The sequence below is a fragment of the Hyperolius riggenbachi genome, chromosome 1 (assembly GCF_040937935.1).
Source record: "Hyperolius riggenbachi isolate aHypRig1 chromosome 1, aHypRig1.pri, whole genome shotgun sequence".
NCBI lineage: Eukaryota > Metazoa > Chordata > Amphibia > Anura > Hyperoliidae > Hyperolius > Hyperolius riggenbachi.
Genome location: NC_090646.1, coordinates 245,899,621 through 245,919,616, shown reverse-complemented (window position 1 = coordinate 245,919,616; position 19,996 = coordinate 245,899,621). Strand labels below are relative to the sequence as shown.

General features: G+C 42.8%; 1 protein-coding gene across 5 annotated transcripts in view; it reads left to right on the top strand.

The window, feature by feature from the left end:
* Window positions 1–19,996, top strand: part of BMPR1B (bone morphogenetic protein receptor type 1B) — a 664,739-nt gene that overhangs the window by 271,385 nt on the left and 373,358 nt on the right. The window contains exons 1-2 of one of the 5 annotated variants that reach the window (XM_068232356.1): window positions 3,381–3,461; window positions 11,037–11,114. The exons of the other annotated variants lie outside the window; for them this stretch is intronic. The gene's annotated coding sequence lies outside the window, so the exon portion shown is untranslated. Of the gene's footprint in view, window positions 1–3,380; window positions 3,462–11,036; window positions 11,115–19,996 lie in introns of those variants that run through there. 5 annotated transcript variants of the gene reach the window in all.

The following is a 19,996-nucleotide window of genomic DNA, read 5'->3' as shown; positions in this document are numbered from 1 at the left end:
GCCCCCCAGTATAGGTTAGATTAGGTAGCTGCCCCCAGTATAGGTTAGATGAGGTAGCTGCCCCCCAGTATAGGTTAGATGAGGTAGCTGCCCCCCAGTATAGGTTAGATGAGGTAGGTGCCCCCCAGTATAAGGTTAGATGAGGTAGGTGCCCCCCAGTATAGGTTAGATTAGGTAGCTGCCCCCCAGTATAGGTTAGATAGGTAGCTGCCCCCCAGTATAGGTTAGATTAGGTAGGTGCCCCCCAGTATAGGTTAGATTAGGTAGGTGCCCCCCAGTGTAGGTTAGATTAGGTAGCTGCCCCCCAGGATAGATTAGGTAGCTGCCCCCTAGGATAGATTAGGTAGCTGCCCCCCAGGATAGATTAGGTAGCTGCCCCCCAGGATAGATTAGGTAGCTGACCCACCGGATAGATTAGGTAGCTGCCCCCAGGATAGGTTAGAGTAGGTAGCTGCCCCTCAGGATAGGTTAGAGTAGGTAGCTGCCCCCCAGGATAGGTTAGAGTAGGTAGCTGCCCCCCAGGATAGGTTAGAGTAGGTAGCTGCCCCCCAGGATAGGTTAGGTAGCTGCCCTCAGGATAGATTAGGTAGCTGCCCCCCAGGATAGATTAGGTCGCTGCCCCCCCAGGATAGGTTAGATTAGGTAGCTGCCCCCCAGGATAGGTTAGATTAGGTAGCTGCCCCCCCAGGATAGGTTAGGTAGGTAGCTGCCCCCCCAGGATAGGTTAGGTAGGTAGCTGCCCCCCCAAGATAGGTTAGGTAGCTGCCCCCCAGGATAGGTTATATTAGGTAGCTGCCCCCCCCCAGGATAGGTTAGGTAGGTAGCTGCCCCCCCAGGATAGGTTAGATTAGGTAGCTGCCCCCCCCCCCCAGGATAGGTTAGGTAGGTAGCTGCCCCCCCAGGATAGGTTAGGTAGGTAGCTGCCCCCCCAGGATAGGTTAGGTAGGTAGCTGCCCCCCAGGATAGGTTAGATTAGGTAGCTGCCCCCCCAGGATAGGTTAGGTAGCTGCCCCCCCAGGATAGGTTAGGTAGGTAGCTGCCCCCCCCAGGATAGGTTAGGTAGGTAGCTGCCCCCCAGGATAGGTTAGATTAGATAGCTTCCCCCCAGGATAGGATAGGTAGGTAGCTGCCCCCCAGGATAGGATAGGGTAGGTAGGTAGGTGCTGTATATGGAGGGGGGAGCCGCAGCCGTGGGGAGGGCAGCCCGACCTCTCCCTCCCTTCCTCTCCCCGGCCCCCCCCCCCCTCAGATGCAGAGTGAGTGCGCACGGAAGCGCTGTAGGCAGAACTCACCTCCGTCCCTGCGCCGCTGATCTCCTCCCGCTGTATAGATGCTGATACACACTGCTTCCTGTTTAGCCGGAAGCAGTGTGTATCAGCTTCTATGCAGAGAGGAGATCAGCGGCGATTGGAACGCAGGGACGGAGGTGAGTTCTGCCTACAGCGCTTCCGTGCGCGCTCACTCTGCATCTGAGGGGGGGCCCCGGGGAGAGGTAGGGAGGGAGAGGTCGGGCTGCCCTCCCCGCAGCTGCGGCTCCCCCTCCCAATAGCGCGCATGGTTGGCACTCCAAACGGACATGGGCCCCCCGGGCCCCTCCCCAGCCTCTTCAGGAGCTGGGCCCAGTCACCACGGCGACCGTTGCGACTGCGGGCTCTACGCCACTGCGCACAACAGATGCCAACAGTCCCAATAGATGCAGTGACACTGCGTGCGCTCAACTGACGTAGGTAGGTGGGTGCACTGTGAACAACAGGTAGGTAGGTGTGACAATGGGTGATTGGATTAGGACTGCAGACTCTAAAGCCGCATCTACACGCGTAGATGCGGCTCCGATCCGGTGGCTCGATTAGCCGCCGGATCGCCTCTTCCGCATCCCCGCGCGTGCCCGCCACGTCCCCGCTCGCCGGATTCGATTCCCCGCTCGTCCCCGCCGGCGCCGCTTATCTTTCGCTCGATTCCCTGCCATTGTCCCCTCGCGGGGAGCGAGCAGGGAATCGGCGGTACGGAGATCCGTCCTGTCGGATCTTATCAATCGAGCCGCATCAGCGGCTCGATTGATAAGGAACATCGGAGCCGTATCTACGCGTGTAGATGCGGCTTAATGTACAGTACTGTATTTGTTGTCCCATAGAAATCTCACCTTCCCCCCATGCTCTGAAGACATCATTCATTATCCAGGCTGCTCAGTGGCTGGCTCTCAGCAGGAGGCAGACAGCTAGGCACCTCAGAGCAGAGCTGGTATTATGCTTGTACCTCATGGAAGGCAGTTGGATTGTGTCTGGGGAAGGGAGAGCAGCTCACCAGATCTGTTGTGAGCCAGGAGAATTCCCCATGCGGCCAGGACCCAGAGAGGATTTGATGAACTTCGTGTCCTGAGGCCCTGGACTGTGGACTGGTGTATTTCACCTGCATCTGGTTGTGTAGACTTGTTGGATGTCTATTGGATATTGGGACTGATGAGAACTGCATCTATTGGGACTGTTGGCATCTGTTGTGCGCAGTGGCGTAGGGCCCGCAGTCGCAACGGTCGCCATGGCGACCGGGCCTGGCTCCTGAAGAGGCGGGGGAGGGGCCCGGGGGGCCCATGTCCGTTTGGAGTGCCGACCGTGTTTTGTTGTTTCATCTCCAGATACATAATCCTATCACTAGGGGCCCAAATCTTCACAGCTGGCTCTTCAGTGGAAGGCCAGGGCCCAAAGTAATCGCATGTGGTTGAAATGATACTTGTGACTGCTGAATCCCATTTATTATTATTATTATTATTAAGTATTTATATAGCGCCGACATATTACGCAGCGCTGTACAGTGTGTATATATATATATATATATATATATATATTTATATATATATATATATATATATATATATATATATCTCTTGTCACTAACTGTCCCTCAAAGGAGCTCACAATCTAATCCCTACCATTGCCATATGTCTATATTATGTAGTGTAAGTACTGTAGTCTAGGGCCAATTTTTAGGGGAGCCAATTAACTTATCCGTATGTTTTTGGAATGTGGGAGGAAACCGGAGTGCCCGGAGGAAACCCACGCAGACACGGAGAGAACATACAAACTCTTTGCAGATAGTGCCCTGGCTGGGAATGTGTGCCATGTTATAACCAAGCATCAGCACCTAAATCAGCCTGCTAGTAGTGAACTTCTTTGGCCTCCTGTATATTACTATTATTATTATTACTATTACTATGAAGCGTAAAGGCAATGCATACTTTACAGTTACCTAATAACTCTACAGGAAATAAAGAAATACATCTGTTCATAGCATATATGACACATATTCATATGTCAGTTGGTGTCCATCTAAAATTTGCACTACTGTGTTCATAATTGCAGTTGGAACTGTAACTCGTAAACTGCTTTAGGAAGAGAGACTAATATGAATCATTTAATGTTGTCTTTAAAGCAATGCAAAAAAGTCTCGGTGCTACACAAATGAGCAAGGTAAATAGATTACAGTAGTGGTAATATTCCATTGCATGCAAAAGTAAGCTATGAGCACATGGACAAAATCATTTTGCTCATGGGGAAAAACAATTAGTGACAAATTTGCCAAGAAATGAAATATTCTGTAGCCTTAACAATGTGTTGTTAATAGGTCTCAGCGTGTTTCATTTTTATTTCCGGAAAGATTTTTCACCTCCAGCTGGCTCACGGTTATTTCCAAAATTGCAGTATGGCAAACCCAGCCATAGAAATATTAGGCAATATTTTCAGATGAAATGTGAACTGAATACATGCTACTAGCTTTGTAAAGATTTTCACAGCAGACATGATAACAGCCCTGAGTGGAGAAAAATATATTGCACCAAAGCAAGCGTTTTGTGTGGTTAAACACAGTAGCTGCAAGAGGAATGTAAAATGTTTTAATGTATTTAATTTATATTTGGTATTTATTTGTTTCTTACCTAGAAATATTTTATTTTTATTTGAGGCCATACGATGCAAATTTTTAAACCAGTAAAAGTGCTTTTCTAAGTGTCAGCAATTTGAAAAGTGCTTGCTAATGTAACGGTATAAGTGAGTTTTAAGAATCACATCACTCAAGAAGTGAGAACACACACACAGCATTACATAAGCAAGAGTGGAGATCAGAGTGCTAGACAGAGTCCCGCACTTTGATCATAAGAAGAAGGTGCTAGGCCCATTTGATGAATCACGTAGATTTTCAGCATGATCCGTACTGTTACATTTGACTGTTGCCATAGGTGCCCATTGAAACATCAGTTATGAGAGTAAATTTGCAAATTGCTGCTACTGCACCTAAATTTACCCTCATAACCAATGTTTTAATGTGTGCCTATGGCTGCACCGTGTGGGAGGGAGGGCCTTAAGGGTTAGGTATGGAGGTCTTTAGGGTTAGGTGTGGAGACAAGGGTCTTAATGGTTAGATGTGTGTGGGGGGATTGAGGTTAGGCACCACCTGGGGTTATTGTTGTAATTCACTTATAAAGATCTGCTCTCCAAAATCATATAAGGTGTGCAAGCACCAGGAAAAATACACCATGACATCAAGTAAGAACAGACTTGCTGGCATAAAGTTGCTGCACCACCATTCAATGTTACAAAAATTCAGTTTATTGAATGCTTTACAAAACATCTAAAATCAATTAAAAACCAAAACATTCCACAGCACAGTACATGTGGAAAAATATACACAGATATGCCTTGTGCCTCACCTCCATAATATAAGTCACCCTATATGCTGCAAATGTTAGCCATCTGGGCTCTGTATAAACCCAGAATGGACTAAATGGGACCCGGGTCCAGATATAACAAAGCTTACCACAAAAGGTGCTAATGAAGTTCAATATTGCAAGAGCCCAGATAAACTGCATAGCATAAAGATCAGTGCATTAAGTGAGAGCGTGAATAAGCTCATGAGCATAATAGGTGCATAAATTGGTAAGCTTGTATAAACCGGGCAATGTCAGAGATGTGTATAAATGCGTGTAGTAATACATACATAGTCCTGGACAGGGTTCTCAGCCATAGCGAAATCTAGCAGCCACCAATATGAAGAGTGGAGGGAGGCACAGCAAATGCTCCACGCGCGACGTGGTCCACGTGACCACTTCGTCATTTATACACATCTCTGACATTGCTCGGTTTACACAAGCTTACCAATTTATGCACCTAGTATGCTCATGAGCTTATTCACGCTCTCACTTAATGCACTGATCTTTATGCTATGCACTTTATCTGGGCTCTTGCAATATTGAACTTCACTAGCACATTTTGTGGTAATCTTTGTTATATCTGGACCCGGGTCCCATTTAGTCCATTCTGGGTTTACTGTATACAGAACCCAGACATTTGCAGCATATAGGGTGACTTATATTATGGCGGTGAGGCACAAGGGATATTTGTATATTTTTCCACATGTACTGTGTTGTGGATTGTTTTGGTTGTTAATTGATTTTAGATGTTTTGTAAAGCATTCAATAAACTGCATTTATGTAACATTGAATGGTGGTGCAGCAACTTTATGCCAGGAATTCTGTTCATACTTGATGACCTGGGGTTATTGTTAGTGTTAAAGGGAGGGTTCTGTGTGAGAATAGGAAAATGTCTGTAAAATTACCAATATTCTTCTATAGTGGATAGTAGAATATCAGCAAAATTACTGATATTCTATTACCATTATTTTGCACCGAAAGTAGATAATAGAATATCGGTTAAAGTTATCGGTTAAGTTACCAATATTTTATTACTGATATTTTGCACCTATACCTACATGTGGCTCTTCATATGTATTCCCATTGGATACCCTTTAATAAAAATGAAAATAGAGAAGGGAATTTTATTTTACTGTAGTCTATTACTATAGTCTAAAGTTGGCCATACACTTATAGATTTCCACCCAAGGTTTGAAAATGATCAATTCCTTTCTAAAAAGGATTGATTCAGAAGGAATTGACTCCTACCATGCACTGCACATCAATTTCCAATAGATTCTAGCAGGGAATCTCGTGAAAATCTATTGAACTGCAGAGTTGCACTGTTCGATGCCTTCGATATGCCAACACACTTGCCCTGCTCCCGATAGTTTTACATTTTCCATCCTGTCTGATCAATGCTTTCAAACAATTTTTAGTCAAAATCAACCAAAAATCTATCAAAATTTTGTGGACTCAATTCCCAGTAAATGGATCAAATCTGCATGGAATCGAAGGAGAAGAGTGTATGGCCATCTTTAGGTTTGTTTAAAGCAGTGATAGGGAACCTATGGTTTGAGAGCCATATGTGGCTCTTTTGATGGCTATATCTGGCTTGCAGACAAATCAGTAGGGGTTGATTCACTAAGCTACACCGCTCAAGCAGCACAGCTTAGTGTGGCAGCATAAGTACAATTTTCAAAGTAGGCACGCTACTGCTGTAGCATGCACTACTAACTTAATCGCGCTCCCCCCAAAACTAAGAGCTGCTCCAATTGTCCCACCCTGGATCCTGTCAGGTCCAGTGACTTTGTAGGACGAGATCCTCGCACTTTCATTGGCCCAATAGGCCGTCTGTCATTTGACAGGCAGCTAATTGGGCCAAAGTGCGGGGATCTCGACCTACAAAGTGACTCAACCCTCAAGTCAGCTAGCTAATTGCACAAGCTGTTAGTCAGTATTTCTCCTGTCTAGCTCTCGGGGAAATTGCTGATGTTGCTAAAACCCAAGAGAAGCTGAAGACGTGTCTGACACTTCCTGCTGCCCAGAGGATCAACAGTATACACATTACCATGGCAACAGGGGCGTGAGCCCTCTGTAGCGCATGCGCACTGTGCCATTATTAAACATATTGTATGGCTCTCAAAGAATTACATTCTAAAATATGTGGCGTTTATGGCTCTCTCAGCCAAAAAGGTGCCTGACCCCTGGTTTAAAGGGTAGTAAATTCTATCATTTAAGTGTTACCGATTTCCTCTAAGCATTAAGCCTCCTACACATGTACGTGGACTGTTGCCTGGCAGGGATCAGTTAGGAATCAATCCCTTGGTCGACTGTTGGGAGTAGAGGCTTTAAAGTAGCTTCACTGTTCTGCAACATTCTATTGCTATGAAGAGGAGAGGAGTGCATGACACATGGGTTATGGAGCAGGCAGGGTGAGTTGGAGAAGAAGTCTTCAGCCTGCAGTCAGCTCACTATGCATCAGGGCAAATTCAGGCCAACGTATATACACACTAGATTCTTGGCAGAGCCACCTTGACCCAGAGCCATCTAGCACGTGTACAAGTCTTTAGAGGGAATTTGAGTTTGCTTTGCAAGTCGCTATTGAACTGGGTGTTTAATTTCGGTTTCTGAAAAATCAGGCAGTTGTCAGCAAGAAGTTAATATTTTGGCACTGAATAATTAACAATCTTCTGTGTAGCTTTGGTCTAATAAAATACGTCAGCTAAGGATCAGCAGCAAATAGGTGTGTAATTTTCCTGTCATGTCTGGGGGGGGGGGGGGGGGCTATATTTGATTTTTGTTACAGAATAAAGGCCTCATAGAAACAGGTAATATTGTGTGATTTCTTTATAAGGGTGTAGGATATAATGACCTTGTAAGAGGACATAGAGCTATTTGCAAAGCTTTCTAAGCCAAACTTGGGATAAAGCATGCAGAGCACCAGCCATTCCCCATGAGGTCATGCAAAGGGCTAGTAATATATGTAATGAGCTCTACCATTGTCAGACTGCAAACTGAGCGTATCTATCATTCATAAAAATGTGTTTGCTTTTGTGGTTGGAAAAATCATGTTTACAGGTGCATTAAAGTCTAACACCAGGCAAAATAATGATTTGAGTTTTGGATAATGTGGACAAAAGTTTAAAATCTCTGAGACTAAAGTGGTTAAATGTCTCCAGAAAGACAAAAACAACGAGAACTAAAACCTTTTGATGTAGCATGAGGAGGAGTTGAGTGGGGAGAGGTGAGAACCTCTGTCAAGTTCTTCAGTTTTGTGTGTAAGTGTAATTGGTGTTAAACCAGAAAATATTAAAATGGTTTATAGAAGTAAAAGTTTTTATTGGAATGCCTGTCTTATTATTCACGATTGTTTTGCTCTGTTTAAATGGATCCCAGTGCACCAGTAGAATCGCCTGTGCATTCATATCAGGAAAATTCATATAGTAGTGTATTTTGGATATCAGCCTGATCTAGCAGAAACAGATATAGCATGACCAGAACTGTAGTGTAACCAGACCAAGAGTGTTAACATTCAATGCAATCTCTCCCTAACCAAGCCTCATGCATACACTTGCAGCAGTGGCTGTTGCAATGTCAGTGCAGTAACTTGTAAAATGCCAGGTTATTCCATTCTAACTTTTAAATGTGAACATCACTAAACCACAGCTATGGATTTGAACTATAATAAAACTTAGAACTTGACATTCAAATATACTTTTATACACATGTAGGAATTCACCTTCAGGGCAAAACTTACTAATAATATGTATGTTAGTGATAGTCATAACGTATTAATTGAGCTTATTATGAAATATCACGTCAAATTTTGCAATTATAATTGCTCTTACTTACAATTTCGAAATGTAATGATTTTGTCTATTCCATTTGTAAATTTTGCATGCTTCGCAAAATTAGGAACGCAACGTAACTTTGCATAAACTGTGAAGAAAAAAAACTTTTTTCTCACAGCTAAAATAAGTGGAAACAAGACAAAACATTTTTTTTTAAAAAAGTCATTTTTGACTAAATTTTAATTTTTACATTTTTTTTTTTTACCTTGGTAAAATGACATTTTTCTGCAACACATTTTAATATAAACCGAGTTCTGAATTCTGCATACACATTTTATACATTGTAAAGCAAACCTGTGACTTTAAAAAATAGAGAAAGGGCTAGTTCACCAGTGCTCAGTTACATTGCAGAATAATTCTGCATGCCATCACACTGCCCTGATAACTCTATGGGCCTGTTCACAGTACTGCATTGCAACAGGTTGCATAATTTTGCTTTGCTGCATGCAGGCTTTTTATTAAGCCCTGGCGATCTGATTCTTTACAGATTTTAGGGTCTAAAAGTGATGCAGTTTTGTTGCAAGCTATTAGACCCTAAAACCAGGAACAAAATCACACCACAGAGAGATCTGCAGCAGCCCCAGCACTTACTTACCTCCCTGAGATCCAGCGCTGCAGTTCTCCCTCCTTCCTCCGGGTGTAACCCTGTAGTGAGATCGCCGTCTGTCGTTATGATGAAAAACGTGATCTTACCTGAGGGGTGCAGAGACTCCAAGGACATAAAGAAGAATGGCTGCCGGCATATGGATCCCGTGGGAGGGGAGTTAAAATGCCCACTGCGCGCTATGCTCTGCACAGTTCTGCTGGCGACTACCATGAGTCACGCTCGGGGTTACCACTACTGGCTTGTTTTTTCCTCCCTGAGCCTTACTCATGATAACTGCCAAGGAGGTTAAAGTCTACATCCAGTCTCCATTGCAGTTTTCACACTCATTAGAACGCATTATAACACGTGGGTTTTTTCAACTGACCACTGAGAACTTAGCCAAAGTCTCATACTTAACTTGGTAAAGGTAATCCTGCAAAGGCTTTCCATGTCCTACTCGAGACCACTGATTCAGCACTGGGACTCTCTGGAAGTTCACAATCATGCTTTTGTCTGCGAACAAGCGAGGCCACAATGTGCAGTTGCAATAATCCTCATCCTTGCGCAGTAGCACAGAGCTGCTTGGGCTCACTAGAAGAAGCAGAGGCCAAGTGGCTCTTTGCTACTGCAAATATGCAAGGTATCCGGCACAGTGTGGCTGTACTTGTACACATATGGGAGCGCAACTGTGAACACCTCTTTGACAAGCCCTAGTTGAGCAGGTTTGGGAGATCCCAGCATTGGATCAGTGGAAGCAAGGGGGATGTGGTAAGTATCTAAATTAGGCACTTTTCCTACAAGTACACTTTAAGAAAATGGACACTCAAGTTCTAAATGTTTTAAAATATTACATTTTGAGTACAAAATTCAATATTTGCTCTACCCATTCGAATGTTGTCCCCTGTCTGCCAAATAGCAAAATGACAGCCTAGTCAGCCAAGCAACCAATGAAACAAATCTCACTCTTTATACTTCAAACTATTATTAACTCATATTATTAGAGTAATTTATGTAAGTTATTTAACAATGTGTAATAACATTTTAAACACTTTCTCAAAAATTAAAAAAAAAAAATGACAACATTTTAAACACGTTCTACATATTCTCAATAATAATAAAAAAAAATGTCAACAGTGATCTGGTAAATGTGGTGTGAAACTGTAATATAGTCTTGTTGCAAACCTGACTATGGATATCTTTTTTTAAAACTCTTACATGACTATGAAGGCTATGCACACAAATTAACTCTATAAATGTTCAGATCTCAAAAGGTGCTCCAATATAATTAGTATGTGTATAACAGATACCTGATTTTTCCACAATGCATAGATTAACATTTTGGTAAATTAAGTATTTGTTCCTTTATTTTAGTGCTGTTTTATTCTGTAATACATCTGTATCTGTAGGAGTTTTATAACAGAACAGCAACAAACACACTTTGCTAGAAAGTCAAGTGTTTAAGAAAACCTTTTTAAAGAGGACCTTAACTTACCTTAACAAAATGAAACTCAGGATTCCAAACCAGTTCAAGGCTTTTGTTTGTGAAAATGGCATCCTCTGAGTTTTTGTGGATCCCATTCATTTCTGAAGTCCGAGTACTGATGGTTTATGCTCCTTTCCCCTTTCATGTTATTCCCTAGGTTCTGTATTAATATAGAGGTTGACACAAATAGAGGAGGGGGCAGAGTCAAGATCTCCCAAACATTCTAATGATTTTTTTTAAAACAGGGAGTCAGGCCATATTAGATGCGTTTTATTTTAAGAAAGAGATGCTGATGGATGATTAGGAAGGCTAGATATAACACAGCATAAGGACTTGTGCACACATAGGCATAAAAAAGCCAGAAATTCAGGTGTGTTCACATTTAAAGTTCAGAAAACATACACAATCAATGTCTCACATTATCATGTCAATCCTTAGGGTGACACTGCAGGAAATGGGTGTTAGACAGACATACAACTTAGCTATAGATGGGTGAAGTGTACTGTTCAATAGGAGGTAAGTAATGACATGAGTGAGTGGCTTCCAGCGAAAAATTTTTTGAACGACAATCTGCTTATCCATTGCTTGGTGTCAATAAGGATTTTGGAATGCCAGACTTATAAACATCTGGCACACCGAATGGTAAAACTCAAACAGTACATCTGCTAGAGTCTCACCTGAAATGTTCTGTAAAGATTGCTCCAAAAGACAAATATAGCAGGCATGTAGCAGGCTGTAAGCTAGATATAAAGTAAACAAAAGGTTTCTTTAAAATCAGCGTGTAGTGGCCTGCCCATGATCGTAACCCTCTGCCGCGGACTGGCCAGGACCCGGAAATGCAATGTTATTGTTCCACGTTCCGCTGGCTGCGGAGTCGCCAGGAGGGGAAGGAGGGAGCATGACCGCTCACGTAAATGCCTCCACCTTACTACCGGTTTCAGCATTTTATGCACCTTCATTAGGACCTGATGAAGGCGCAGGAACGTGGAACAACAACGTCACATCTTCGGGTCTTGGCCAGACTGCGGCAGGGGGTTACGATCGTGGGCAGGCAACTACATGCTGATTTTAAAGAAACCTAAATGTAAGTGCAATTTTATATTGCGTATCCTCATTAAAAATTTAAATGCACTATTGGAGCTCTTCCTTTGTATTTTCTCCATACACTTCAGTACCTGGAATCCACCCAGTGAGAAGCAGCTCCAAAGTGCACCAACAAAAAGGATAACACCTGTCATTGTTTGCATAAGTGACTTTAGCCTAGCCAGTTAGGGCAGGGCATTTATTCTTTGACTGTTTGTAAGCTAGATATAGCCTTTTATTCCTTCTAATTAATGATCTTTTATTCCTTCTAATTACAGTAGAGATTAGCTGGCTATATAAACAATAGTATCCTGCTTGTTAGCCTTTGTATTCTTATCCATAGGACAGCTCACACAAGCTCAGCTAGGCTGAGCCTGTAATCCTGTAAACTGCAAGATCTTTCTTAATAAGATGGTTCCTAATTCACCTGACTACCATAGACTACACCTATATTTAAGCATCCACTAGAATCTTAGTTTGTGTCCCAGCTATCTCTGTTTATTACTTTTACCCACTTCAGCACCAGTGGTCTCTAACCCTTAACCTCCTTAGTGGTAACCCTGTGCTGGACACGGGGTAAGCCGCTGTGGAGGATTTCTCAGGCCCCGCTGGGCCGATTTGCATAATTTTTATAGCAAGCACTTTGCTAGCTGCGTGAATACCTACGATCGCCTCCGCTCCGCGCCGATTCGCCGCTACCCGCCGCGTTAGAGGGTGCCCCCCCCAAGACCTTGTGCGCTGCCTGGCCAATCAGTGCCAGGCAGCGCTGAGGGGTGGATCGGGACTCCCTCTGACATCACGGCGTCGGTGACGTCATTGCGCCCATCGCCATGGGCTAGCTACATGATTTAAAAAAAAATAATTAAAAAATAGTGCTGTGCTGCCTCCCTTGCAGATTTAATTGACTGCCAGGGAAGTTAAGGACCATAGACAGCTAGTGCCAAATACCGACAAATTGCTACACATACTCGCCGATACTGCCATCCACGCCGAACATCCATCACCTCAGGCCACCCACTCTGCCATCTCTATGAGCCAGTCAGGAGCAGCTGTCATTAGCTCCTGCCCATGTAATCAATGTAAGCTAATGGGAGTTGCTTACATGATGACATGGTCAGGAGCCAATGAAATTGGCTCCTGACTGGCTCACTGAGCTCTGCTGTCGTAGAGATGACAAAGTAAGTGAGCTGCAGTGGGGAGACAGGGACGAGATCGTCGAGAGTGGCGATAACGTGCGGCGATGGTGATGTTGTATCTACTCCCTAGCAGTTATAACAGCATCAAAACAGGGCGTAGATTTCAATAACTGCTGTCCGGAAGTGGTTAAAGACCAAACCTTCAAAATGTGTACTGCTACAACAAGTACTGTATTAGGTTTCCAGTACAAACCCTTGTAACGCATAGCTCTCAATGATGCCTATGACCATTTCACTGTTTTATCCAGAGAGCCAGACAATTGTAGTCTAGACTGCTGTTGTTTGTGAATCATGAAACTAGGTAACCAGATTTAGTGTAATTGTTATGAAGTGGAAGTTAGCAGTCATCAGCTTTTGCAATTCTCTGTCGTTAGCATCAATGCCAACTTTACCCATCAGAGACACTTTCAGACAAGATGCAGCAATATTTCCTGCTCCACTGATTTCCCCCATTTTTATCCAAAATTCATTCTGTATATAAAAGTGAGGAAATTGACCATTCATTTTCCATGTTTATGCTTTACAATGTTCCTAAAAACGTTATACTCCTATTCCTTCTGGAGTGTCATTCTTGTGATTGTCAATAAATAGACAATTAGGCGTAAGTAACACAAAGCTTTGAACAATTGCTTTTCCGTTCAGTTTGCCAAACGCTGTCAATAAATATTGTATGCAAAAGTGCTTTACGCTGTAATATTTTCCACCACCTAGCACCATCTGCCCACATGCCTCATATAAAGAACTTTAGATGTCTTTTGGCAAAACAATACATATTTAAGGCTGCTAACAATAAGAAAAATGAAAAACGTTCTGCTTTAAACACAGGCCATGCAACAATGTTTGTGTTCGAAAAATATTTTTACAAGAGCATTGATTAACATACAAATCTCATTTTAGATATACGAGATTTTTGTTTTCATTTTAGAGTAACTGTGTTCAAAGCATATTAATAAGTGCTCTTTGTGTTATGGTTTTCTGTTTTACCCGACCTGCCCTCTAAATAATCAACTTTTCCAATAAGGCTTTTAGATCTATCTAGTAATTTGATGTTGTTGGATGAATTCACCAGTGCAAACAATTATTTGTAGATTCACCCTCTCACCACCACTCACCAGGTCAGTCGTCTTGACCTGTAGGCCGGTGCAGGTCCCCAGCAGGTACACCACTCCTGCTAAACCACACTGTAGATCATAGAAATCAGAGACCGCACTCAGAAGGCTTTTTCAACCACTGTATTTACAGAAAACCAAGCATGACAAAATACATGACATGTTTCGGGCGTCGCCCTTCCTCAAGTGTACCACACCCATTGCCAGTGACACCTATATACCCCACCCACAGGAACAAAAGATAATCACAAAATCTACAAACCAACATTTCTAAAAAACCAACATTTTCTTAAAAAAACTTCCAGGGAACTACACATAAGTGTCAAACCCAGCACAAATCACTGAGGTCAGTCCACCCCGGAACATGTATAACACATTAACATTTTTTCTTTTTGTATTTGCACCATATATAACCAATCCAGTATTGATTTGTCAACGATACCAATGTCCCATGGAGAATTTTCATGGCAGCCAAGCAGAGCCTAGGGGAGAAAACACATTACAAAAAGCATTTAAGACTCAAGCATTCATTCAGCCCATTCGGCTGGTCACAGTTAAAATACCTAATCCACCTAGCCTCGCGCTGCAAGAGCAATTTTTTTCTGTCACCTCCCCTGGGGGGTGCCATCACATCATCAAGGACAAATCACCTTAACTGTGCAGAGGTATGATGCTTACTCAGAAAATGTCGTGAAACCAAAGTTTCCTACTCCTTCTTGCCTTGCGCAAAATTCGTAATATCTCTCTTGTGTCTCTGTATCCGTTGCTTAACTGGTCGCTCCGTTTTCCCAATGTACACGTACCCACAGGGACACTTAAGCCCATATACAACATATGAGCTCAAGCAGGAATACCTGCCCCTGATGGGCACCTGCACACCAGTCAACGTATGCGACACATAATTGACCCTGATGATAGCACTACAGCAATTGCAGCTCAAGCATGGTGTCATGCCTCTCCTGGAGGCCGGCACCTGATCAACTTGCCTCTTCTTGATGTCGGGTTTGGTTACCCAATTTTTTATCGTCCTGCCCCTGCGATACGCCAAAACTGGCGGATTTATGAACAGTTTGCCATATTCTTTGTCTTGGCCCAGGATCGGCCAGAATTTGCGTACCACAGACCGGATTCGCTCAGACAAAGGACAGAAGTCGAAGACAAAGGGCACTCTAGACGAAGTGCGCTTGACCTTCGTTTTCATCAATGATTGCCTATCCATGGCTCTTACTTCCCCACTGATCTTTCTTAGCACCTGCTCATCAAAACCTTTTTCCACCATTTTATAAATCAATTGTTCTGAAGCGGCATCATAATCCTCGACTCGTGACGAAATACGACGCGCCAGTGGTTGAAAAAGCCTTCTGAGTGCGGTCTCTGATTTCTATGATCTACAGTGCAAACAATTAAGTGCCCTGCACAAGCTGTAACAGGCTTGTCACCCTGGTTGGTCACATACAGGAAGTGACCAGATTGTGCATCCGATAGCAGCCTTAAATGCTGATATTTTATTATGACCTAACCTCTCCCTACTCTCACACAGAACCCTTCCCTGGTGGTGCCTAACCTTAACCCCCCCCCCTGTGGTACCTACCTTTAACACCCTGGAGGTGCCTAACTTTCACCCCCCCGGTAAGTAGGCGCCTAATCTTAACTCACCCATAGGCAACTAACTTTAACCACCTACCCCCCTGTGGACAACTAACCTTAACCTCTTATGCTAGCACTGTTTGAACATGATGAAAACAAAGGTTGTATAAAGTATACCGTATCTGGCAGACACTAATGTCTGTATATTTTTTGTGTGTTATATAGATGAGCATATTATCATTTGTGCGTTAACTTAGTTCACAATCAAAATGACTTTTCAGAGAAAGTATAGGTCATTCTTTTATAAACGATAATTTGTAACATAGGTATCAAAATGTGGATTATAATAACTGGTTATTGAAAACCATATATGTTGTTTGGAAATTAAAGTTAATGATAAAAAGCCATATTGTTTGTTTATATTAACGCGGTGCCAATATTAAAAGCGATATAGTTGTTTTATGCTGCATATACTTGCCGCCCTTTTTATACAGTTACCACCAATAGAGAAAAGGTTTTTATTGATGTGAATAGGTGCCGTTATTACATGATATGTTTGATGGACATGTGGTAGCATGTGACATTTTATTTTCAAGGGTTTTGAAAAACAGGCTTTTGGTTCTTCCTGTGCTTATTTTATTACTATAAACATCTTAATTGCTTTGCTCTTCCTGGGAAGCATCTTTTTAAGCATAATACCATTTTTAATCAGCTCTCTGAATAAGAGGCACAAATCTAAATCACACATCTAAAAGATATCAGAGATAGCTGTTTTATATGTACCAGATTGTTTGGAAATAAAATAAATAACTACTCTGAAGGTGTTTCTATATCAGAATGGTTGATTTGTTAAAATGATGTACCCTCATAAATATGTACAGTATATTTCTCCCACAACACTACTAGTAACTTATTTTAGTAAGAACCTAATACTGTATTAAGTGTACTCGAGGCAAACTTTAGGTCAAAAAATGGATATTAAATAAAAGATAATAAAGCCTCTCGATCCTGTAGAGGCTTCCCGCGGCATGTTCCGGACCATCATTGTCACTTTTGGACCCCCAAAAGAAATGTAACAAGAGCTTGGTAGGAGGGAACATAACATAGATAATGTGTCCTTCCGTGGAAAGGGGGTGGCAACCTGTGAATTTCAGCACTGAGACGGGCCTTTTGCTTGAGTTTCAGGCTTTCAGCCCTACCCAGTGTTTTGTTTGTACTTCCATAGAACAATGGTTTTTAGCCGGTGAGAAGAACAGCCTGCATTTCCGAAATGGTTGTATAGATAGATAAATAAGGCTAGAGTTCAATGGAAGAACACACTCCCCTACCACTACACTATATGTTCTCTTGCTTTGAACAATTCTTACACAGTGTCCGTTAAAGGGAACCCGAGGCAAACCTTGGGTAAAAAACAGATACTTACCTATGAAGAGGGAAGCATCTTGATCCTGTAGAGGCTTCACGTGTCTTCCGGTAGAAGATACGGGCCTTGTTGCTCTTCATGCACCAGCATGGCTATACTGTGCCTGTGTGAGTGAGGCCATGTTTGTGCAGTAAGCCATGCTACTGCCTAGGTGGGGCCATGCTCACATGAGTGTAGCATAGCCGCATTCCAGAAAGTTTCAGCAAGGGGCAGCAGGGGCAGGTAGGACACAGAAAGCTGCCCCATCCCCCCACCGTCGCCAAGCTGTACAGAAAATGCGTACGAGAGAGAACGGCGCCGGAGACTTGGGCGCAGGACACAGCCAGTATATGGCTAATCCTGCTGCCGCACAAGTCCGGGCCGTGTTAATTACTATTCCCCCTCCAGGCCGACATGGATAGTGGGGGAATGAAATAATTCGGCTTCCAGCAATAGCTGGAAGCCGAATTATTGTTTTAAAAGCAACTTCAGATCCGTCTTCTGACGGCGCTGAAGTTACTCCATGTGCCTGCGATAGCCGTAGTTCCTATTACGGCCTATGGTGGCGCCGGCTGCGCCCAAGTCTCCTGCGCTGCTGCGCCCAAGTCTCCAGCGCTGGATTTACCGTGTTCGCAGAAAATATGGAGATAATGCTTTGATATATAGACAGAAGATAAGCTTTGTTCTTGAGTTACCACAGCAGGAGTGTTTTCTGGGAGACTAATGTGACAGCTGCACTTATCTTAACCACTTCAGGACCACAGTCTTTTCGCCCCTTAAGGACCAGAGCCTTTTTCTCCATTCAGACCACTGCAGCTTTCACGGTTTAATGCTCGGTCATACAACCTACCACCTAAATGAATTTTACCTCCTTTTCTTGTCACTAATACAGCTTTCTTTTGATGCTATTTGATTGCTGCTGCGAGTTTTACTTTTTATTATATTCATCAAAAAAGACATGAATTTTGTCAAAAAAATGACTTTTTTAACTTTCTGTGCTGACATTTTTCAAATAAAGTAAAATTTCCTATACATTTGAGCGCGAAAGTTATTCTGCTACATGTCTTTGATAAAAAAAAAACCATTCAGTGTATATTTATTGGATTGGGTAAAAGTTATAGCGTTTACAAACTATGGTGCCAAAAGTGAATTTTCCCATTTTCAAGCATCTCTGACTTTTCTGCGCACCTGTCAGGTTTCATGAGGGGCTAAAATTCCAGGATAGTACAAATACCCCCCAAATGACCCCATTTTGGAAAGAAGACATCCCAAAGTATTCAGTGAGAGGCATGGTGAGTTCATAGAAGATTTTATTTTTTGTCACAAGTTAGCAGAACATGACACTTTGTGACAACAACAACAAAAAAAAAAAGTTTCCATTTCTTCTAACTTGCGACAAAAAAAAAAATGAAATCTGCCACGGACTCACTATGCTCCTCTCTGAATACCTTGAAGTGTCTACTTTCCAAAATGGGGTCATTTGTGGGGTATGTTCACTGTCCTGGCATTTTGGGGGGTGCCTAATTGTAAGCACCCCTGTAAAGCCTAAAGATGCTCATTGGACTTTGGGCCCCTTAGCGCAGTTAGGCTGCAAAAAAGTGCCACACATGTGGTATTGCCGTACTCAGGAAAAGTAGTATAATGTGTTTTGGGGTGTATTTTTACACATACCCATGCTGGGTGGGAGAAATATCTCCGTAAATGACAATTTTTTTATTTTTTTTACACACAATTGTCTATTTATAGAGATATTTCTCCCACTCAGCATGGGTATGTGGAAAAATACACCCCAAAACACATTATACTACTTCTCCTGAGTACGGCGATACCACATGTGTGGCACTTTTTTGCACCCTAACTGCGCTAAGGGGCCCAAAGTCCAATGAGTACCTTTAGGATTTCACAGGTCATTTTGAGAAATTTTGTTTCAAGACTACTCCTCACGGTTTAGGGCCCCTAAAATGCCAGGACAGTATAGGAACCCCACAAATTACCCCATTTTAGAAAGAAGACACCCCAAGGTATTCCATTAGGAGTATGATGAGTTCATAGAAGATTTTTTTTTTTGTCACAAGTTAGCGGAAATTGATGTTAATTGTTTTTTTTCACAAAGTGTCATTTTCCGCTAACTTGTGACAAAAAATAAAATCTTCTATGAACTCACCATACTCCTAACGGAATACCTTGGGGTGTCTTCTTTCTAAAATGGGGTCATTTGTGGGGTTCCTATACTGCCCTGGCATTTTAGGGGCCCTAAACCGTGAGGAGTAGTCTTGAAACCAAATGTCGCAAAATGACCTGTGAAATCCTAAAGGTACTCATTGGACTTTGGGCCCCTTAGCGCACTTAGGGTGCAAAAAAGTGCCACACATGTGGTACCGCCGTACTCAGGAGATGTAGTATAATGTGTTTTGGGGTGTATTTTTACACATACAGATGCTGGGTGGGAGAAATATCTCTGTAAATGACAATTATTTGATTTTTTTTACACACAATTGTCCATTTACAGAGAGATTTCTCCCACCCAGCATGGGTATGTATAAAAATACACCGCAAAACACATTATACTACTTCTTCTGAGTACGGCGATACCACATGTGTGACACTTTTTTGCAACCTAGGTGCGCTAAGGGGCCTAACGTCCTATTCACAGGTCATTTTGAGGCATTTGGATTCTAGACTACTCCTCACGGTTTAGGGCCCCTAAAATGCCAGGGCAGTATAGGAACCCCACAAGTGACCCCATTTTAGAAAGAAGACACCCCAAGGTATTCCGTTAGGGGTATGGTGAGTTCATAGAAGATTTTATTTTTTGTCACAAGTTAGTGAAAAATGACACTTTGTGAAAAAAACAATAAAAATCCAATTTCCTCTAACTTTTGACAAAAAATAAAATATTCTATGAACTCATCATACACCTAACAGAATACCTTGGGGTGTCTTCTTTCTAAAATGGGGTCACTTGTGGGGTTCCTATACTGCCCTGGCATTTTACGGGCCCAAAACTGTGAGTAGTCTGGA